Source organism: Stegostoma tigrinum, chromosome 9 (genome assembly GCF_030684315.1).
Source record: "Stegostoma tigrinum isolate sSteTig4 chromosome 9, sSteTig4.hap1, whole genome shotgun sequence".
Taxonomy (NCBI): Eukaryota; Metazoa; Chordata; class Chondrichthyes; order Orectolobiformes; family Stegostomatidae; genus Stegostoma; species Stegostoma tigrinum.
In genome coordinates, this window is record NC_081362.1 from 86,998,611 (window position 1) to 87,022,923 (window position 24,313).

At 43.3% G+C, this 24,313-nt stretch overlaps 1 protein-coding gene across 2 annotated transcripts in view; it reads left to right on the forward strand.

Annotated features, from left to right (window-relative positions):
* The first annotated feature begins 12,275 nt into the window (after window positions 1-12,275).
* zgc:172136 (uncharacterized protein LOC566376 homolog) overlaps window positions 12,276-24,313 on the forward strand; it is a 114,462-nt gene continuing 102,424 nt past the window's right edge. Inside the window, exon 1 of one of the 2 annotated variants that reach the window (XM_048536602.2) lies at window positions 12,276-12,360. The gene's annotated coding sequence lies outside the window, so the exon portion shown is untranslated. Of the gene's footprint in view, window positions 12,361-12,413; window positions 12,459-24,313 lie in introns of those variants that run through there. The other variant, XM_048536601.1, reaches the window with a different exon arrangement.

Sequence of the window (24,313 nt, forward strand, 5' to 3'; positions counted from 1 at the left end):
AATGAGTGTACTGGAACTGCATTTTGAGACATGTCCCGTGACCCTTCCTCAGAATGATAACTGTTTTTTTCCTTCACAGATGCTGCCAGACCAGCTGAGCTTTCCCAGCAACTTTGTTTTTGTTCCAGGTTTTTTTAAAAAAAAATTGAATCCAAATTCCACCATCTGCTTTGGTGGGATTGTGAACCCTCAGTCCCCAGAACACTCCTGGGTCTGCTGGATTTACTGTCCAGTGATAATACCACTAGGCCATCACCTCATTAAAAACAGAGCACCCATGAAGACAAGGGGAGAATGTGCTAACTCCACACAAATGTGGAACTGAATCCCCAGTCCCTAGCACTGTTAAACAGCAGAAGACTGGTCCAACTGGTTGCGTGACCAGGGAATGTCCCAAATCTTACCCAGCCAGAATTGGGATCAAATGCCATTCTGTTGGCCCTCATCCAATCCAGAGCTGCCATCCAATGAATATGATTTGCTGTGGTAATGTGCACATATACACCTCACCTGGAGCTATGGATAATGATGGTAGAGGGCAAGGATGTCTTCCACTCTTACCATTTGCCATGTGTTTGAAGGATTTACGAGTTGATGCTCAACTTCTTGAACAATGTTATGAACCATGGTCACATCAAATTCTGGAGTGGGACTCGAAGCCAGAGCTTCTGGACACTACCCATCGAAGCACAGGACCTCTTGACTTATAACATTGTGCTGCTTTATTAGGGAAGGTAGCTTGACTTAAACACACATTTATGCCAAGTCTGTTATATAGAAAATAATACAATGCCTGAAATATGGAACAGTTATTTCAGCATTCAAGAACATTGCTTGGCGTATTTTCATCTTAGAAAGCTGCAGGAAAAAAAAATCCATTCTCATTTACTTCACTCTGGAGCCTGAAACTAGTTGTCAGATGGTTCTCTCAGCCAAAAGGCGTACAAATTCATTTCAATAGATTCTCAATGAGGGCCCCAGTCTGAATTAATGGTCCTTGCTTTACCAGAACATTTGTTGAGCCATTTCCTATTTCCTTTGAATTTGATGCAAGGGAAAAAAATGGCTTCATTCTGGGAGGTATATTATCACTCAACACAAGTGCTGAATTAGGCAATGTAATTTTATGTTTCATGAGACAAATGGTGATTTGTTTTTGAATGCAGACAGTAATTAATAGCTGTCACAGGGCTGCCAGGAAGATGTTCAGGTCAGGATTCTGAACAGATTGATGGTGGTGACGGGATGTTTCGAGTGGGAGTACAGAATGATTGGTCTTGTAGCACAGCATGATTTACCAAATGGTTCTCCCAAATCCTTTTTGAAATTTTGTGACTGTGTTGGATCTAATGTCTCTTATCCGTTTATTGGATACATTTGCAAAAATGGGATAATCAACATAAATTGTCTCAGGAAAGCACTGTTTCCCTTAACTTAAAAGCTATCTATAGACGTCACTATAAGACCATAAGACATAAGAGCAGAAGTAGGCCATTAGCCAATCAAAGATAATGGGAACTGCAGATGCTGGAGAATTCCAAGATAATAAAATGTGAGGCTGGATGAACACAGCAGGCCAAGCAGCATCTCAGGAGCACAAAAGCTGATGTTTCGGGCCTAGACCCTTCATCAGAGAGGCGGATGGGGAGAGGGAACTGGAATAAATAGGGAGAAAGGGGGAGGCGGACTGAAGATGGAGAGTAAAGAAGATAGGTGGAGAGGAGAGTATAGGTGGGGAGGTAGGGAGGGGATAGGTCAGTCCAGGGAAGACGGACAGGTCAAGGAGGTGGGATGAGGTTAGTAGGTAGGGGATGGAGGTGCGGCTTGGGGTGGGAGGAAGGGATGGGTGAGAGGAAGAACCGATTAGAGAGGCAGAGACAGGTTGGACTGGTTTTGGGATGCAGTGGGTGGGGGGGAAGAGCTGGGCTGGTTGTGTGGTGCAGTGGGGGGAGGGGACGAACTGGGCTGGTTTAGGGATGCAGTTGGGGAAGGGGAGATTTTGAAACTGGTGAAGTACACATTGATACCATTAGGCTGCAGGGTTCCCAGGCGGAATATGAGTTGCTGTTCCTGCAACCTTCGGATCGGCCATCTCCAGCACATCCCTCACCTTCCTGGACCTCTCAGTCTCCATCTCAGGCAACCAGCTTGTAACTGATGTCCATTTCAAGCCCACCGACTCCCACAGCTACCTAGAATACACCTCCTCCCACCCACCCTCCTGCAAAAATTCCATCCCCTATTCCCAATTCCTCCGCCTCCGCCGCATCTGCTCCCACGATAAGACATTCCACTCCCGCACATCGCAGATGTCCAAGTTCTTCAAGGACCGCAACTTTCCCCCCACAGTGATCGAGAATGCCCTTGACCGCGTCTCCCGTATTTCCCGCAACACATCCCTCACACCCCGCCGCCGCCACAACCGCCCAAAGAGGATCCCCCTCGTTCTCACACACCACCCTACCAACCTCCGGATACAACGCATCATCCTCTGACACTTGCGCCATTTACAATCCGACCCCACCACCCAAGACATTTTTCCATCCCCACCCCTGTCTGCTTTCCGGAGAGACCACTCTCTCCGTGACTCCCTTGTTCGCTCCACACTGCCCTCCAACCCCACCACACCCGGCACCTTCCCCTGCAACCGCAGGAAATGCTACACTTGCCCCCACACCTCCTCCCTCACCCCTATCCCAGGCCCCAAGATGACATTCCACATTAAGCAGAGGTTCACCTGCACATCTGCCAATGTGGTATACTGCATCCAATGTACCCGGTGTGGCTTCCTCTACATTGGGGAAACCAAGCGGAGGCTTGGAGACCGCTTTGCAGAACACCTCCGCTTAGTTCGCAACAAACAACTGCACCTCCCAGTCGCAAACCATTTCCACTCCCCCTCCCATTCTTTAGATGACATATCCATCATGGGCCTCCTGCAGTGCCACAATGATGCCACCCGAAGGTTGCAGGAACAGCAACTCATATTCCGCCTGGGAACCCTGCAGCCTAATGGTATCAATGTGGACTTCACCAGTTTCAAAATCTCCCCTTCCCCAACTGCATCCCTAAACCAGCCCAGTTCGTCTCCTCCCCCCACTGCACCACACAACCAGCCCAGCTCTTCCCCCCCACCCACTGCATCCCAAAACCAGTCCAACCTGTCTCTGCCTCCCTAACCGGTTCTTCCTCTCACCCATCCCTTCCTCCCACCCCAAGCCGCACCCCCATCTACCTACTAACCTCATCCCACCTCCTTGACCTGTCCGTCTTCCCTGGACTGACCTATCCCCTCCCTACCTCCCCACCTATACTCCCTCCACCTATCTTCTTTACTCTTCATCTTTGGTCCGCCTCCCCCTTTCTCCCTATTTATTCCAGTTCCCTCTCCCCATCCCCCTCTCTGATGAAGGGTCTAGGCCCGAAACGTCAGCTTTTGTGCTCCTGAGATGCTGCTTGGCCTGCTGTGTTCATCCAGCCTCACATTTTATTATCATTAGCCAATCAAGTCTGGTTCACCATTTATTATGCTCATGGCTGATCTGATTATCCTCAACTCCATTTTTCTGCCCTTTCCCCATAATCCTTGATTCCCTTCCTGATTAAAAATGTGTCAATCACGGACTTGGACTTAAATAACAACCCAAATTCAGCTCCATCTGCAATAAAGAAATCCACAGATTTATTATCCTCTGAGACAAGAAGTTCCTCCTCATCTCTGATTTAAATGGGTGACACTTACATCCGTTCTTAGACTCTCCCAAAAGAGGAAATGACCTTTCCACATCTACCCTGTCAATTCCCCTAAGTATCTTATATGTTTCAATAAGGTCTTCTCTCATTCTTCTAAATTCCAAAGGTTACAGGCCCAACCTATTCAACCTGTCCTCATAAGACAGTCCCTCCATACCTGGTAACAGCTTAATGAACCTTCTGTGGACCCTCCAATCCCAGCTTGTCTTTCTTTAGTTACGAGGAATCAAAACAGTGTTCCAGCTGGGGTTTGACTAGTGCCTTGTATATTTGACCTCCCACTTTACACTCTCTGCAAACTTGATAACATTCAAATTGTTGCTGCTCACATCTTACCTCACACTGAGTTCCATTCACCCATCACCTCTGTATTCACTAACCCACCTCAGCTCCTGCTTAAGCAGTACCTTGCTTTTAATGTTCTCAGCATCGTGTACAAATCCCTCTATGTCCGTGATCCTCCCCGTCATTTCTAAAGCCCTCTGAGGTATCAGCTATCCTCCAGTTCTGGCTTCTTGCCCATCCCAGGTTTTTGCTGCTCTAACTTTGGCAATCATGTTGAGTCTTTTCTCCCATAACCTTTCTGATTAAAATGTGTCAATGAACTGAGCCCCTGAGCTCTGGAATTTCCTCCCTGAACCTTTTCCCATTTTCTCCAACTTCATACGTAGCAGTGTTGTGACCAAGCACATGTCCATTGCTCATTTCTCACCATTGGAGTAAAGGTTTAACTCCGCCTTGACTCTAATAGTAGCTACTTGTACATCAGGAGCTATGATGACAAGATATGATCTGTCTGGGTAGCACACAAAACAACATTTATCACTGTATTTCAGTACATGCAACAACAGTCAATCAATCAAGATTACAGGGTGAACTCACCTTACGACACAGCAGCATTCCGAAAGCTTGTGATTTCAAATAAACCTGTTGGACCTTAACCTGGTGCTGTGTGATTTCTTACCAACTTTATTGAGTGATACAACAAGGGAGAAAGAATCATTAGGTGGATTGCATGCATGTGCTTGAAAGAAACACAAGCCTCTGTCCCTTGAGATTTGAGACCTTCCTTCAAATGCCCAAAAACGTCACTGGTTCTGCTGTTGGCCGTGACTTGTAACACTGGGTGTGCACCCCCTACCTGGGCCATGTTACGACACTTTATAAAGCCTCCTGCTTTGGGCTACCTGCCGTATTATCTGATTATACAGCTCAGTGTCAAATCTTACTAGACAATACTCCTTCAAAACGTCCCAGGGCAATTTACTACATTCAGTGTGCTACATAATTGTGAGTTTTTTAAAGTAAAATCAATGAAGTGAACTCTAAACCATTGGAGGGAGCTCTCAGTATAGAAACATTTCAGCTTTGCTCCATATCTCAATTTACAGCTAAATCTTTCTAATTTTTTGAAATGCATTTAGAAACTGAAGCACATTTTTTTCCCTTTGGGAGCACCATTAGTATTATTACAGGAGACAATAACTGCCATGTATTGCAATAAGCTGATAACTATTTAGCAAATGTGAAGCTGACTTCTAAACAACCAGAACTCTTTTACTGAGTTTAGAATGCAAATTCGACTTGGTGAATGTATCAAATCACACAATAGTTCTCTTCTCAAGAATCAGTTTCTGAATGTGTCTCCTTGATAACCTCACATTTGTCTCTTAGACAAACTAAATATTTAAAATATTTGTTCATGGGATGTGGATGCATTTTGCTGGACCCATATTTATTACCCACCCTGGACCACTCACATTGATGTGAAAGCCAAGGAAGTACCACAATGCCTTCTCTTCCTCTAAATTCGGCACATCCATAAGGACTCTCACCAACTTTTGTAGATGCACCATAGAAGGCATTATACCTGGGTGCATTGTGGCCTGGTACAGCTACTGCTCTGCCCCAGACTGTCAGAAAGTTGTGAACAAAGGCCAAACCATCATGGAAGCCAACCTTCCATCCATTGACTCCATCTATACTTCTTGTTGCTGTGGAAATGCAGCTGTCATCAAAGACCCCTCCCACCCAGTTATACTCCCTTCCAACCTCAAACAGAAGATACAGAAGCTTAAACACGTACTAACAGGTTCAAGAACAGCTCCTTCCCCGCTGTTATTAAACTTCAGAATGGACTCTCGAATTTCAAATCTAATGTTGATCTTGCTTCTCTGCAGCTGTAACTTTGTATCCTTTGGTCTGTTTATTCAGCCTATGATCTTTGTATGTAATGATTTGCCTGTGCTGCATGCAAAACGAAGCTTTTCACTGTACTTTAGTTACATGTGACAACAATAAATCAAATCAAGTGATCCCTGAATTGCCCCTGGAAAGGGCATGGTGAGCTGCCTTCTGGTGACAGAAGTAATTGTGCAGTTGGAAGAAACATTTTCATGCAGCGAGTGCTTTAGGTCTGGAATGAATTACCTCGAGTGTGGGGGCAGGCAGGTTCAAGCGAGAAATTCAAGAGACTATTAGATAAACAGAAATAACATGCAGGTTTACAGGGAACAGGTGAGAGAATAGCTCTAATTCACAACACTCATTTGGACAGCTAATGCAGGAACAATGGGCTTCTGCACTACAACATAGAATTCCTACAGTGTGGAAGCAGACCATTCAGCCCATACCACCCCTCCAAACAGCATCCCACCCTGCCCAACCCTGGACACAATGAACAATTTAGGAGGGCCATTCCATCTAATGTGCACACCTTTGGACTGTAGGAGGAAACCCACACTGACAGAGGGAGAACATGCAAATTCTAAACAGACAGAACCAAACCTGGGTCCATGATGCTGTGAGGCATAAGTGCTAACCACTGAGCCACTGTATTGCTTCTACTGAGTATAAATGAGACACACTATGAACTCAACTCATTAGCTTAAACAGATCAAGAAACTCAGCAGGTCTGGAGAAGGTCAGTTCTGCAGAAGAGTCACACTGGACTTGAAACCTTAACTCAGTTTCTCACTCTACAGAGACCACCAGAGCTGCTAAGTTTCCCCAACATTCTCTTCGCCTCTTTCCAGCATCTATAATATTTTGCCTCTGCACCTTCAAATGGTTGTCTTTTTTTTTCAGAACATTATGTACTTCATCAAGAGTATTAAATAAAAGCCAAAAGAACTGGGCACGCTGTAAATATAAAACAAAAAGAGAAATTGCTGGAAAAGCTCAGGTCTGGCAGCATCTGTGCAAAGAAATCAGAGTTAAATGTTTCAGATCAAAATGACCCACGGTGTTTCATCAAAATAATTTCTGGGTCAGATGAAAAATAAAGATGAGGAGGGTTACCAAAAACATATTTGGAGAGATGTAGTATGAGGAGATTCTGAAAGGAAGAGAGATGATATCATGACTTACCCAAGAAGGTAAACTGAGATTGTGATATGATTGGAGTAATTTGCCTGTTAAGCCTTGTGTTCACCATTCACTGTTCCCTCACAGAAAACAGCAAAACAGGTTTGCTGTATAACTGATCCAGTTTTCTGAACTACATTGTCGGGTTGTGTTAGATATGAACATATGATCCTCAACTCATGATTTAACTCTTCATTTCCACATAGTAAAACTTTTTTACACACAGAAACTTGAGGAGGCTTGTCTAAACAGTAGGTTCTTTTTTCCACGTTAGGACTGTGACTCACTCTGCCTCGTGTCCCACCCCCCCCCGACTGCTGTGTCCAGCCAATTTTATTCTCGTACTTAAGGCAATGGCTGGTGATCCACACCAAAGTACCACTGGGTGCTAGAGATAACAAGGTGTGGAGCTGGAGGAACACAGCAGGCCAAGCAGCATGAGAGGAGCAGGAAGGCTGACGTTTTGTGCCTAGGCCCTTCTTCAGAAAAACAGGTTAGTTAAACTGTGACAAAACTACTGAAATGATGAAAAGAAACAAAATGGTCCAATCATGGACGACTGACCTTACTCAGAAAGAACCAAAGGAAACGACTGAGAGAGGTTCTACCACATCTTTCATTGTGATAACACAGTGTGGAGCTGGAGGAACACAGCAGGGCCAGGCAGCATCAGAGGAGCAGGAAAGCTGACTTTTCGGGTCTGACCCTTCTGCAGAAATGACCATTTCTGAAAAAGGGCCCCTGAATCGAAACAGCAACTCTCCTGCTCCTCTGATGCTGCCTGGCCCTGCTGCGTTCCTCCAGCTCCACACTGTTATCTCTGAGTCCAGCATGTGCAGTTCTTACTATCTTTATCACTGTGACAATTCCTTATCCTGACCACAAACCCCAGGTTTGTGAGTGATCCAAAAGGCTCAGTTGGTCACATTCTCACCTTTAGACCTTCATGTTTGAGGGCAGCAAGGTAGCTCAGTGGTTAGCGCTGCTGCCTCACAGCGCCAGGAGCTTGGCTTCAATTCCAGCTTCGTGTGGCTGCCTGTGTGGGTTTCCTCTGGGTGCTCCAGTTTCCTCCCACAGTCCAAAGATATGGAGGTAAGGTGGATTGGCCATGGGAAATTGTCCATAGAATGCAGGCTAGGTGGATTAGCCATAGGAAATGTCGGGTCCCAGAGATAAGGTGGGATGCTATTTGAAGGGTCAGTTTGGATAAAATGGGCAGAATGGCCTGCTTCCAAATTGCAGGACTTCTACGTTGTGGGGTCAGGGATTTGAACGTTAAATCTGGGTCATCACTCCCAGCATAATACTGAAGCAAAGATACAGTCCCTTTAATTAGGTGTTAAACTGAGCTTCTGTCTGCCCTCTCAGATGGATGGAAACAATCCGTGGCACTGTTTTGAATAAAAGTGTCTGAGTTCCTCGTAGTTATCCCTCAAGCATAATAAAAACAGATTGTCTTTGATTATTATCATTTTGATGTTAGCTTGTGTGCAAGTTAGCTGCAATGCATCTTGGTTAAATCAGGCGAATGCTTCTAAAGTACATCCTTGGTTTGTAAAGCATTTTGGGATGTCCTTTTGGGATGGAAGGTGCTTTTGAATTTCCTTTCTTTCATTGACCTAAGAGACCCATTGTGGGGAGGATAAATTCAGACAGGTCCTGGGTCTCTTGTCTTCACATACTGACATATGAATTAGGAGCGGAAGTAGCCCACTCAGTCCCTCGAACGTGCTCCCCCATTTAAAAAAGTCATTTCCGATCATGCAGTTTCTCTATTCGCCTTAAATCAGTGTAAATCCTTTCATTTTCTTTCCTTGTTAATAGACAGAGTGTTCACATTCCCAGCTATGTGAAGATCTAGAATTCCCTCCCCAGGTTTCTCCATAGAGTCATTGAGACGTACAGCACAGAAACAGGTCCTTCGGTCCAACTGTCTATGCCGACCAGATACCCTAAATTAATCTAGTCCCATTTGCTGGCATTTAGCCCATATCCCTCTAAACCCTTCCTCTTCATACACTCATAGACCTTGTCTATTTCCCCTATCCATGCTCCTTGTGATTTTGTGAACCTCCATAATGTCACCCCTCAGCCTCCAACACTCCAGGGAAAATAGTCCCAGCCCATTGACCCTCTCCTTGTAGCTCAAACCCTTCAACCCTGCAACATCCTTGTAAATCTTTGCTGAAGGCTTTCAAATTTCACCACAATTTTCCTGTAACAGGGAAACCAGAATGTTTAATATCCTACTTTAAGATGTATTTAAAGCTCAATTCTCATTTAGTTTCTCAAATGAACTTGCTGTCCTTTGGCTTGGTGCTAATGTTTGCATCATTCTACATTTTGCAGTGTCTGTGATATTTCATTGCTTTATGACCACAAGTTATTTAAACTCTCCTCTAGCATCCAACATTGTTTGAAATATAATGTTCCAATGTTACCCGCAGTGCTGTTGCTGTGGAATTTCAGTTTGTTCCCAACATAATTGTGGTAATGAAAACTAATCCTGATTGATGGCTGCAAAAAGACGATACATGAAAGCGAATGCCTTGCAGCACATCAAAGATTTTGCTGCGCATTGCCTATTTGTTGATCACCCTTGTTCCTTGGCTTCAATCAAACAAATCCTTTCAAGATGCAATATGATCTAGTCGGATCCATCACTCAGGAATTATCACCTTTGTTGCAACAAAGTACATTGAGGTCATTTGCTAAATAAATTCAGGTTCATGTGTTGCAAGGAATGTGAAGCTGCACTGGCCTCAGATGCTAAGAAAATGTTTTATTTTCATGTCTTCTCGTCTATACCAGGTTGATTCACTTTCATTTCTGGGTCAGATTATTGTGCATCTCAGTGGGTCGTGTTTATATTCTAAAGCTGACATTTGATTTGATTTGATTCATTTGATTTATTATTGTCACATGTACCTAGGTACAGTTTTGTTTTGCATGCAGTACATACAACCTGTATTAGGGTAATAGAACAGAATAAGGAATACAATGCTATGGCTGCAGAGAAGGTGCACAAAGAGCAGCGTCCACATTAGATTTGAAATTTGAGCGGCACGCTCAGAAGTCTAATAACAGTGGGGAAGAAGCTGTTCTTGAATCTGTTGGTCCATGAGTTTATGCTTTTGTATCTTCTGTCTGACAGAAGTGATTGGAAAAAATTATAACCAGGATGGGAAGGGGTCTTTGATTATGTTGCTGCCTTAACTAAGATCTCCTTTGCTTGCTTTAGTTCCTCAGACAGATATTCAAGTTCCCCTGCACGCCCTGAGAAAAGCAGTGAGTTCTTTTGGTCATCCCTCTCGTTGCTGTTTGTGGGAGATTGTGAGTATAGAATAGCCACTGAGTTTGTCAACACATCAACAGTCAGGTGAGAATTCTACAACGTTGTTTTGTGGTGATAAGAGCGACACATAGATGGAAATAATCAGAATTATTATTTCAACTCTTTTATCATTCTTAATTTGTCCTATCCACTGTCCCTTTCATCTTCTGACATTGGTTTAATCAATTATACTTTTCCTTTTGTACACTGTCCTTATTATTTTCATTCCGAGTGGCTCACCCAACTGTATACATTCTTCAGTAGAGAGGTGGGTGCCATTGTTGGTTTTCTCTTGTATGCTAGGGAGAATTGAAGGTCGATGAGCTGAGGCAATAATTTCTGCAACATTGAGGTGAGCAGGAAATGAGTCAAGTGGTCCGTTGCTTGATAAGCGAATTGTACAATCTGAGAAATTTAGTAACCAGACATCCGACTGATGCACATGTTATTCCAATTAATAGGAATGTTTCATTTCTTTCCCTTCTGTGTCTTTGTTCACCAACCTCTGATGCTTTTAAATGCCACTTGTAAAGTTTGTCAATGGTTACGCTAATTTTGGTTGCTGGGTTACCACAATATGATGAATGTTAAGGCTGATTTATGTTTTATGTATTCATCATGCAGCTTGATAAAAATAGTTCATACAAAGAGCAGTTCAAATTGAGGATAATTGTCCATGTGATTCAGTATATATTACAAAAAAAAATTGAGCACTGAGCTGTAAGGTATGTATTTGACAGAAGTTATTTATTTCATATTTCAGATGTAGGCAGGAACAACACTAGTTCCTAAGTGTGTAACAGGTTTTACATCCCGTACATCAAAATATCCACATCGTGCTTCAGCTCTGTCTAGTATTTATTCTTCAAAGAGAAACCATATTTTTCATCAACGTTGCCAGGTGTGAATGACACACATTTGGAGCAAGTGGAACTTGAACCCAAGATCTTTAGTCCAGGGGTAGGGGACTCTACCACAGTGCCACTAGCACCACATCCAGAGATATTTTAATCAGCACGTTCAGAGATTTTATGACACACCTCTGGAACAGGTGTGATCTGAAACCAGCCATTATTGGCTCAGAGGCAGGGTCACTACCATTGCACCACAAGAGCCTTTTCAGCTCTTTCTGCACATTGTACTCTGTTGATTTCTCACTGAATCCACATCCAGGCTCAGCCCAGCAAGCACAGTTAGCACCAATAGTAAACAGACTCACATAATCGAACACCAAACAATTCAACCATTGAACACTACAGCAGATGAGACCCCTCAGATGGCAGATGGAATTTCATTCAGACAAATGCGAGGTGATGTATTTTGGAAGATCTAATGCAGAAGGGGCATATACAAGAAATGGCAGAACACTTAGAAGCATCAACATACAGAGGGATTTAGGCGTACAGGTCCACAGTTCCCCAAAAGTGGCAACACGAGTGGATAAGGTGGTCAAGAACGCATATGGCATTCTTGCCTTCATGGGCCACGGCCTGGAGTATAAAAATTGGCAAGTCATGGTGCAAAGAACAAAGAACAGTACAGCAAAGGAACAGGCCCTTCAGCCCACCTAGCCTGCACCTTTCTAAACTAAAAACCTCTTGCCTTTACAAGGACCTTATCTCTCTATTCCCTGCCTATTCATGTATCTGTCGAGATGCCTCTTAAATGTTGCTATTGTATCTGCCTCCACCAACTCCTCCGGAAGTACATTCCAGGTACTTATCGCCCCCTATATGAATAAAGCTGCCTGTCACATCTCCTTTAAACTTCCCACCTTTTATCTTAAATCTATGTCCCCTAGTAATTGACATTTCTCCCCTCCTCAGGTGCTTCTCACTGATGCCCCCTGCTGGATGCCCTTTCTCCAGTCCAACATTGGGTCCTCTGCCATCCGTTTCTTAGTTGTGGTGGGTGCACATACTTCTCCCAGAATCCTCCTTGGTCAGTTCTATGTAAAACTGAACAGTTTATGTCCTGACTGATAAAGTCAGTAATGGCACTGCACGTAAGTTTGCATCAAAATGTAAAAGCTATACTTTGAAATGAAATACTTAATTACCAGAAATTCCAGTTGCATAATCCGTTTGTGCACACATTGAACCATAATTGCTACGGCAGATTAACCAACTCACTTGCTGCTAACAGGCTATGAAATGATCAGATATTTTTTGCTACATGCCTTTACACGATTGAGGGAAACAGTCCAAACATTGCTAAAGGAAGACAAGAAGTTGAAACTTTCCATTTTGCACTCATCAGAACAAAACACAGACTTGGGAATGGGATACTATTTGTTAGAGCAAGAGAAGAGGGTGTGGATACATTGAGCTGTCATTGGCATGGAGATGCAGCAAGAACAGTTAACTGTCGACCTGCATTCCTAAACCAGGTGCAAGATGAAGAGTTTCAGCTCTTTGTCACATTTTTACAATGTTTAATTCTGTGCTATTAAACAACTATTTATAAACGGCTTAGTTATCATGCAATTTTAGGAGTGGTTTAAAGGACAATAAGTTCTTGGTTGGATGTTAATCTAATTTATACAGTTGAAACCTTGGCCAACAATGTCACATGCATTTGTAATTTGATCCTTCAGTTTGGCCTGATCATTTGCTTTCTATTGGGATTTTATATGTAAAACTGAAAGTTTGTCTCTTCCTGGATTAAAGCCAGAGCAGCACTTGTTCCAAAAGTTCTATGAAGGGCACACAGTTCTGAAATGTCTTGCTTTCCTAATCTATGACAAAAAGTGAATAAAATCCAGCCCATTTACTGCAATTATGCTGGAATTTGCCACAAGGATGCAATCGTGTGCATTTTATTTTAAGTAAGTCAGTAGAAAAAGCAACATCATTACAAGAACTAAAATCACGCCAAGAGAAACACCTACTGACTTACACTTTTATAATTATACATTCATGTACTGAGAGACTCTGTGTGATAGGACATATAGCAGGATATTGTTACTGCAAGGGATAAAGCAATGTAGAACAGGAATGCTTCAGTAAGATCTTTGAAATCAGGGAGGATGGGGACATGGCAGGGATGCTTAAAAAGAAAGAAAAAAAAGGGATGTATTCACGTGGTATTTTGCATGGCCATCAGATGTTTCACAGGGCTCTATAATCCAACAAGACACTTTTAAAGTATAGTCACTGTTGTAATGAGAGGAGACACAGGAGCCAATTTGTACATAGCGTGTTCCCACAAACAGCAATCTGATGATGGCCAGAGCATCTGTTTTTGTGATGTTTGATTGAAGGATGAATATTTGCCACGATGCAGGCACAATTCCCAAGTCCTTCAAAATAGTGCTGAGGGAGCGGTCACATCCATCCACCTGAGGAATTTCAGTTAATGCCTTGCCTTCCACAATACTGCCCTGTGGCATCAGCCTAGGGTTTTGTGCTCAAGCCCTGGAGTGTGATTTGAAACCAAAACTTTGTGACCTTCGAAAAGAAGTTAAAGAGAGTTAATCCACAACTGAAAGGAAACAGTGGGATAGAGGATACAGGAAGAAGACAAGACCTGATGATTGAAACAGAGAATTTATTGCAGATGCTCAAATATTGGATTAAAAAACAAGGTTTTAAGTAGCATCAGAAAGGATGATAAAGACATGGAGTTGATATGGAGACGGAGAAAAGCAATGGACGAATATTTAAACAAAGGATGAGAATTTGAAAAAAACTGAGGTGTTGCTTAACCATGATCCTATGTAGGTCAGCAATGGGTGAGCAGATCTTGGGACAAGTTAGGACACAGTTTGGCTGATCACAAGCTTATGGAGAGTGGGAATAAAATGATGGATAAGTAAAGAAGTCACAGGTTGATGACGGAATGCCTCAGGAATTCATCAGCAATGGGAGAAATTAGAACATAGGCAATGTTCCACTGATTGCAATATTTGTTCAAAATAACCAGGCCATTCATCCCAGCTTGTCATGCTTGTGCTTATACCTAGCATGAGCCTCCTCCCACACCTCTTCATTAAAATTCACTTGGATTCCTTTTGACAACGATTCCTCTTCTCCCTTCTGTTTATCAAAACTATGCTTAAATTCATTTGTAGTTTCGTTCTGTGATCAGAACGTTGAATTTTCAACAATTCTGCATCATGCACACTTTCTTGTTTTTCCATTTCGGTGCTGTGCAATTACTGAGATAGCAGGGGACAAATATAGTTCTGTTAATGATTAAAACCCTTCTATTCAAACAAACTTTCCTAATTTACAGTATTAACACAGTGATGGAAACAAAAGCACTCTTGTGTTCCATTTTGACCCCGCTTTACTGTTCTCAAGTGTGGATTTTGTATTAGCTCAATTTAAAACAGGATTCCTTTCAGACCATTCAAACTTGTAGCCTGCATGTGGCAAATTGCCAAATGGTTTATTGGCCAGAGAACTGAGTTACAATTGCAATGCTTTGTTCCTGACATCCTTCGAAAAGTATTGGCTCCATTCATTCCCATAAGAATTCCTGGATCAACTTTACACGCCATTGGTTGGTCCATCACCTCAGACAAAGTAATAAGTCACACATAACCAGTCAGCATTAATGCTTATATGTTTTCAGAAGTATCACCATCAATCAGAGTTCTTGATGCCCACCTCTGTTCAGATTCCAGGCCAAACAGTATAAAAGAGGTGTTTGTTTGTTTTAAGGTGAAAAGAATACAGTGCAGCAATATCACTGTATCTTTGGTGATGTGGGGAGGGTGCTGGTCTATGTGCTATTTCTAGTCTGACAGGATATCCAGGAGACCCTGCAATTCCCTCCTGCGTGTTCCACCATTCAGTGGCTCCATCCACCCACCCTGATTCCACATCCACACTAACATACTGGCTAGTAAAAATCTGCCAGTCACAGATTATAGCACAATGCTTGAATATTGGTCAGAACAATTTATACTGCTGCTGATTCAAGTTTTTTTTTAAATTCATTTATGCGATGAAGGGGTCACTGTCTGGGCCAGCATTTATTGCCCAGAGGGCAGTTAAGAGTCAACCACATTGCTGTGGGTCTGGAGTTACATGTAGGTCAGACCAGGTAAGGATGGCAAGGTGCAGAGCTGGATGAACACAGCAGGCCAAGCTTCCTTGCCTGAAGGACATTAGTGAACCAGATGGTTCTTCCCCCAACAATCAATTCATGGTTACGAGTAGACTCTTAATTCCAAATTTTTATTCAATCCAAATTCCACTATCTACCATATGGGACTCGAACCCAGGTCCTCAGGACATTACCTGAGTCTCTGGATTAATAGTCTACTGATAACACCGCTTAATCATTGCCTTCCTGTTTTCTCCTATAGCATAAATTGTTGTGGAGCGGTGATGGCTTAGTGGTATTATCACTGGACTATTAATCCAGAAACCCAGATGACGTTCTGGGGCTATTCACTGGTTCGAATCCCTCCACAGCAGATGGTGGAATTTGAATTCAATTTTTAAAAAAATCTGGAATTAAGAATCGATTGACGACCATGAGTCGATTGTCAGGAAAAACCCATCTGGTTCACTGATGCCCTTTAGGGAAGGAAACTGCTATCCTTACCTGGTCTGGGCTACATGTGACTCCAGACCCGCAGCAATGTGGTTGACTCTTAAGTGGTCCCTGGGAAATTAGGGATGGGCAATAAATGCTGCCTGGTCAGCGACGCTGTTATCCCATGAATGAATAAAGATCTCTTGAAATTTAGCATTCTTGCATTTGTCTTGATAAGTGCAAAATAAAAGGCTTTATCAATATTTCACTCTTTCCAACAATATTCACAGATTTAAAATTATTAAACCAGTGACTGGAAGGAATTCCATTTTACTACCACCCTTTAGGTGAAATAGTGTTTCTTAATATCTCTCTTAACTGTTACAATGTCAAATTGTTACCGTGATGGGGAGGGAGGTGGGGAAGAAGCTTAAAAAAAAGGACCTGAGGAATAACTTTTTCACGCAGAGGGTGGTGCGGGTATGGAATGAATTGCCAGAGGAAGTGGTGGAGGCTCGTACAATTACAACATTTAAAAAGCATCTGGCTGGGTACATGAATAGGAAGGGTTTAGAGGGATATGGGCCAAATGCTGGAAAATGAGACTGGATTAATTTAGCATATCTGGCCAGCATGGACGAGCTGGACCGAAGAGTCCATTTCTGTACTGTATATCTCTACGATTCTAAGAGTACTCTATACATATCAATCATTGAGGGATTAAACAGCATCCAGGCTGGAAGCTGGTTTTCCTGTCTAGAGAGTGTTGATGAAGTGATAGAGAAGGAATCAATTGTTTAGGATTAAGGTGAGGAGAAACTTCTTCACTCTGAATCTTTCAAATTCTGGATAGTTAGTTTTTGAACCTATTCGAGAGTGAGATCAAAAGATTATTAGACATGGAGTGATTCATGTGATAGGATGATGCATTTGTATTGAATGGTGCAGCAGTATCAAGAGGCCAGGTCACCTACTTCTGCTTCTGATTTCTATGTGGCCGTAGCCACACTTTGCTGCTCTCTCCTTGAAATGGCCAAGTCAATGGAAAAAAAAAGCCAGCAGAACCCGTGATGCCTTGCAGAAGGGCATCAACTCTTAATGGGCTGATGGCAGTGGGGGAGCTGTGAGATAGATCATTCTGTTGTCCTGGCTTAAAGGACAGAAACCACAGTGGAATCAGCTTACTAGGGTCCAGAGAAAGTTGTGGAAGCAAAAGAAGGAGAGGCTGGGACAAGGTTTCACTTACATTTTGCGACAAAGCTACATTTTTCCCAACTGCACCCAATTTGTTCTTCATGGTTATGACCAAGAGGGAATCTTTGCTTTGAAGAAATGGATTGCTTGATTCCTTCCATCTCTCCATTTATGTCTCTGTCTCTCTGTCTGTTGTTATATCTATCTGTCTATTGAGTTATATCTATCTATCTAACTATGTTTCTATTCATCTATACCTGCACATCATTACTCCAATCATCTCTGAATAAGTATTACTGATAAAAGATTCATTTTGTGAAAGTCTTGGTCTCATCAAAATACTTTGCAAGAAACCAACTCGACCCCTATGCTACCAAATGTCTGTTTGCGTCACCAAAAATTTACTCATTTCAACTGATGGGTGACCAAGGAATGTGGGGTCACCATATTGTTGACGAATGAAAATTTTCTCCAATAACACAACCCTCTGAAAGTCAGGCCCAACATTTATTTTGTTGTAACCATCTCAGTGTGGACTGGGGTGAGAGGGTGGTTCAGTACACAGGGAGATAAACACCTGAATCTGCTTATGTAACCTTTCTCAAGAGGATTGGTAGCACTGCCATTCGAGTTGTGGAGAATGGGTGGATCCTCCCAAAGTGATGCAACAAATAAATGCTTGCAGATTCTTTCAGTCTCTGACCAGAATTTGCCGTCCATTTGTTTTTGACAAAACATTCAGGCATCAGGTTCTAAAAGACATCAGCTAGCCCTAGCCAACTTGCTGCTAATTCCCAGACTGGTTAGACTGGACCTGCAGGATTGACCATGGTCCACTCCCCATACAATTCTGTGATCCTGAGATCAAACTCTTTGAGAAAAACAAAACATCAGCAGTAGAGCTGTAAAACCTTCAGCTGCATAAATATGCAGGATCACCCTCAATGCAAACACCAGGCAATAACTTCACTCATTTTACAGATATTTCCCTCAATTTTACACTACTGACAGACGCATTAAAAAAACACTCTTAAAAAGATCACACACTATTTCAGAAAAGGAAGATAAAATATATCTGTGGGTGGCACGGTGGCTCAGTGGTTAACACTGCTGTCTCACAGTGCCAAGGACTGGGGTTCGATTCCAGCCTCGGGCAACAGTCCATGTGGAATTTGCACGTTCTCTCCGTGTCTGCATGAGTTCCCTCTGGGTGCTCTGGTTTCCTCCCATAGTCCGAAGATATGCAGGCTAGGTAGATTGGCCATGCTAAACTGTCCGTAGTGTTCAGGGATGTGTAGGCTAGGGATATTCGCCATGGGAAATGTAGGGTTCCAGAGGAAAGGGTAGGGGAATCGGTCCGAACAGGATGTTCTTCTGGGTTGGTGCATTGGACTTGCTGGGCCAAATGGCTGTTTCCACACTGTAGGGATTCTATAAAACCTTCTATTATAATCTATGGGTTGTTAAAAACTTACGATGTCAATGAGTTAATTCTCTTCTGATGCAGAGATCCAGTGGTGGTCCCACCTGATTGTGAGATAGGATTTCTGAAATAGAACATAGAACATAGAACAGAGAACAGTACAGCACAGAACAGGCCCTTCAGCCCACAATGTTGTGCCGACCATTGATCCTCATGGATGCACCCTCAAATTTCTGTGACCATATGCATGTCCAGCAGTCTCTTAAATGACCCCAATGACCTTGCTTCCACAACTGCTGCTGGCAACGCATTCCATGCTCTCACAACTCTCTGCGTAAAGAACCTGCCTCTGACATCCCCTCTATACTTTCCACCAACCAGCTTAAAACTATGACCCCTCGTGCTAGCCATTTCTGCCCTGGGAAATAGTCTCTGGCTATCGACTCTATCTATGCCTCTCATTATCTTGTATACCTCAATTAGGTCCCCTCTCCTCCTCCTTTTCTCCAATGAAAAGAGACCGAGCTCAGTCAACCTCTCTTCATAAGATAAGCCCTCCAGTCCAGGCAGCATCCTGGTAAACCTCCTCTGAACCCTCTCCAAAGCATCCACATCTTTCCTATAATAGGGCGCCCAGAACTGGACGCAGTATTCCAAGTGCGGTCTAACCAAAGTTTTATAGAGCTGCAACAAGATCTCACGACTCTTAAACTCAATCCCCCTGTTAATGAAAGCCAAAACACCATATGCTTTCTTAACAACCCTGTCCACTTGGGTGGCCATTTTAAGGGATCTATGTATCTGCACACCAAGATCCCTCTGTTCCTCCACGCTGCCAAGAATCCTATCCTTAATCCTGTATTCAGCTTTCAAATTCGACCTTCCAAAATGCATCACCTCGCATTTATCCAGGTTGAACTCCATCTGCCACCTCTCAGCCCATCTCTGCATCCTGTCAATGTCCCGCTGCAGCCTACAACAGCCCTCTACACTGTCAACGACACCTCCGACCTTTGTGTCGTCTGCAAACTTGCTGACCCATCCTTCAATTCCCTCGTCCAAGTCATTAATAAAAATTACAAACAGTAGAGGCCCAAGGACAGAGCCCTGTGGAACCCCACTCACCACTGACTTCCAGGCAGAATATTTTCCTTCTACTACCACTCGCTGTCTTCTGTTGGCCAGCCAATTCTGTATCCAAGCAGCTAAGTTCCCCTGTATCCCATTCCTCCTGACCTTCTGAATGAGCCTTCCATGGGGAACCTTATCAAATGCCTTACTGAAGTCCATATACACCACATCCACAGCTCGACCCTCATCAACCTTACTAGTCACATCCTCAAAAAACTCGATAAGGTTTGTAAGGCATGACCTACCCCGCACAAATCAGCGAGGTTTGGAAAGGGTTCTCCTTTACGCAGAATGACAATGGTCCAATGAGAAACTCCAGAATGTAAATGTCACAAACAGCTGACTGAAGGCATCCAAATCCCTGGCCTGTCATTGGATGATGACCTTGACTGAAGACTTCACTTTGGATTATTCTATTTAGACTTTGGAATGTGGCCAATCAGCTGAAATAGGGTGATATGTTCATTGTGTGTGGCACAGACATAACATTGACATAGCACATTGCTGTGGAGCAACCATTCCACCCCAATGACTGTCCATTGCTGGCAGACTGTCTGGCTTTGTACCTGCATTAAAAGCAGGGCAAGGCAAGGCAGAAGTATTGTGTTCCTGTGAATTATGAACAAGGTGGCAATGTGTAAACAGGCAAGGTGAGGCAGAGATGCTGTGAGCATCCAAGTAGGTGCAAAGTGAGTGATCACTCAGAAAGCAAGCTAAGTGCTCTGAGGTGCTCCGGTGTAAGAGATAGGTACCTGTACGTGTGTGCAATGCAGAGGTGTTGCAATGTGAGCTATTGGTTAGCTTCAAAGGCCACTATTGAAGTGGGAGACACTGGTCCTGAAACATTAATTCAGTTTTCTCTCTCCAATGATGTTGCCAGACCTGCTGAATTTCTCCAGCAATTTCTATTTCTTTGTCAGTATTGAAGTAGTGCGCCATATTGTAAGAGACGTGCCATGATGGTGTACTGAGGCTAGTGTTTAGTCAGTACCATATCCTGTGGATGGAGGGTGCAGGGGCTCACTACTCATGGAGCGTGCTCTGAGATGTTGGGCGCTATTGTGCAAGGCAGATACCCAAAGAGGATGCATTGAGCAGCAGCTGCCACGTACCCTCTCTGGCCTTCATACTGGGAATTGTCACTGTCTAGTTTCTGTTCAGTGCCTAGGACAATAGCAAGTTTCACATGAAAGAGGTGATGGACATAAGGTGAAGGAACTACACACAAATGAGGAAGTTAAAATCATTTTACCAAACGAAGTGGAAATTACAACCTGAAGGCAAGCCATTTGGCCTTACTGTTTTGGGTCAATGCTTATCCTCCATAGGACCAGTTTTGTTTTTTTTTGAAATCACAGTGACATGTAATTATTATAGTGCAGAAGGCCTTTTGGCCCATCGTGTGTGCACCAGCTCTCTGAATGATCAAATCACTTGGTGCTATCCATCTGCCTTCGCCCTGCACAGTCTTCCCCTTCAGATAACAGGCTAGTTCTCTTTTGAATGCTTCAGTTGACCCTGCCTCCACCACACTCTCAGGCTGTCCATTTTAGAACCACTTGCTGCATGAGAAATATTTTGCTTGTGTTGCTTTTGCGTGAACCCACGCTTTTCTCTTTTATTCACCTTTCACTTAACTATTTATTTTTGTTATTTTAAAGTCTAGTCCTGACTCCAGCACACTGAGCAAAGAAATCAGCTTTGGCTTCAGTCCAGGAGTATCTTACATTTAATATTCTATTGATGTCCCTTTGGCTTAGGTCCTCTGATTACAGTCTCTTTCAGATTATTACATGATTATTTGTATTGGAATGAGATTTTATTGTCACTTCTATCAGCCACTTTAGATTATGAATCTCTATCAAACTATGTTTCTCTGGGTGCATATCATTGGCAGCTGGGCCTCTCTCCAACTGCATTGTACAGACACTTACATTGACTATAATTTGAATATTTAGCATGATTCAGCTGATTGAATCTAGCTTGAAAAGAAGACTGAGTCCTTCACTTCTGGATCCATTTTGTGATTAGACTGTGAAACGACAGCGTGTTGACAAAATGTATTAGTTATTCTCAACACACCTTTTAGTTCCTTTTGACATGCAGAATTTTTTTTATTAGAGGGGTAAAAGTAAGGAATTCTGACACCTCTGATTCTGTCGGTGAGCAATCCAGGCCACCAACGCAGCCAACATCCTGTTTCAAGCAGCTTTTACTGTGAAGGTTTCCCACACTTGCTTACAAGCAAACCTTACTCTTGAAGTTATTTAACAAGTGAATCAGGAATCTAATATTCCGCTGGATTCAAGTGCAGCAGTGCCTAAATTCAATGGCTGATGGCATCTTTCTTGTCCCGTAGCACCTGAAAGATTAAACGAGTTTGTGTTCAATTCTTCTTTCACATTAAAGACTTGGTCAGTCATAAAGGGAATAGTTCTCATGGATATTTTTTCCAACGTTAACCTCTTCTTGTCCTAAAGAGAAGAGGAAATGCTGGAAAAGGACAGCAGAGCCTTTGGAAAGAAGAAATAGTGGGCTAACACTTTGGGTTAAGGGACTGCAAGATCTGAAATTAGACCATCATCTGAAATGTTAAGCTAACTAAAGGGTTCATTTACAGTTGGGAGCTTCCCCCACCTGCTATGCCTGTTGCAGAATTAAGGTCACGCTGTCCTCAAAGTTTATAATGATTGATTTCAAAAGATGAAAAATCCAAGCTGGGCAACTGTATTCTTCATAACTGAAGGCACGATCAGCAGCTGGCAGTGACACAAGCTCAAAAACTTGCTCCTTCCGAATTCCCCTTTCTCCTGACATTTATTTCGCAATTGAAAATACACTCTTGTGGTAAAGAATGAGTTAGAAACAGATTGTTGACAGACAAAGCAGTCAAGGGTTTATTGGGGTCAGACAGGAAAATGAAGTTGAGGTCACAGCCAGTTCAACCATGATGGAGAAGGATTGATGAGCTGGTCACCCATGATGAGGAAGGATTGGTGAGCTGGTCAGCCATGATGGAGAAGGATTGATGGGCTGGTCAGCCATGATGGAGAAGGATTGATGGGCTGGTCAGCCATGATGGAGAAGGATTGATGAGCTGGTCAGCCATGATGGAGAAGGATTGATGAGCCGGTCACCCATGATGAGGAAGGATTGGTGAGCTGGTCAGCCATGATGGAGAAGGATTGATGAGGTGATCAGCCATGATGGAGAAGGATTGGTGAGCTGCTCAGCCATGATGGAGAAGGATTGATGGGCTGGTCAGCCATGATGGAGAAGGATTGATGAGCTGGTCAGCCATGATGAGGAAGGATTGGTGAGCTGGTCAGCCATGATGGAGAAGGATTGATGGGCTGGTCAGCCATGATGGAGAAGGATTGATGAGCTGGTCAACCATGATGGAGAAGGATTGATGAGCTGGTCAGCCATGATGAAGAAGGATAGACGTGCTAAAGGACTTTCTCCTGTTCCAATGTTCCAATATATTTAATCCAAGGAGGCAGATCAGCCAAATGGAATCTGTACATTTCAAATTGCTCAATTCCTGTGTTTCGCAATACTGACTCATTCAATGTTAATTTATTTAATTCTCATTTACCCTAATGTCTATAGAGCTGAAAGGGCAATATGCTTCCTAGCAACTGGGAATCCTCATCACCGCTCATTTAAATGTGAAGAATGGATCTTATGGTGATTAAGGGTCAACTTGAGGCGTTTGGGGAGGTGCAAGGTGGACTGGGGAAGTTTAGTCCATTGAATTTAGAGTCAGGAAAATTGACAACAATTAGGATCTTAAAGTAAAGATAACAAAGTATGAAGCTGGATGAACACAGCAGGCCAAGCAGGGTCTCAGGAGCACAAAAGCTGACGTTTCGGGCCTAGACCCTTCATCAGAGGGTGGTGAGCCAGATCTGTGGTTGAATGAAATTTTCATCTGAATAACTCCCAATGAATTGCAGCAACTTCTTTATTTTAAATTATGTAATGCAGACACAGGGAGAATGTGCAAACTCCGCATGAACAGTTGCCTGAGGGTGGAATCAAACCCAGGTCCCTGGTGCTGTGAGGCTGCAGTGCTAACCACTGAGCCACCGTGCCGCTCCTAATTTCAGTATTCACAAGGCCTGAGCACAAATCTAGCATGACACTTCTCATACAGTACTGAGAGAGTGCTGTGGTGTTGGAGGCGCCATGCATCATTTAGATAAGACATTACACTAATATCTACTATGTCCTCTCAGGTGGTGATGAGTGACGCACAACACCGTGGAAGCCAGACCAATGACCACAGATTCAGAACATGGTCAAAAAGTGACATTGCCTCGACTGAACATCCAGGATAATGCAGAACCAATGGATCACATCTAAGCTCTGCAGTCCTGCCACATCCAATCATGGATGGTGGTGGACATTTAGACAACTCACTGGAGGAGGAGGCTCCACAAGTATGCCCATCCTCAATGATGGAAGAACCCAGCACATTAGTGCAAAGGATAAGGCTGATGCTTTCGCAGCAATCTTCAGCCAGAAAGCTGAGTGGATAGTCCATCTCAGACTCCTCCAGTGGTCAGCAGCATTACAGATACTAGTCTGCAACCAATTTGATTCACTCTACATGATAT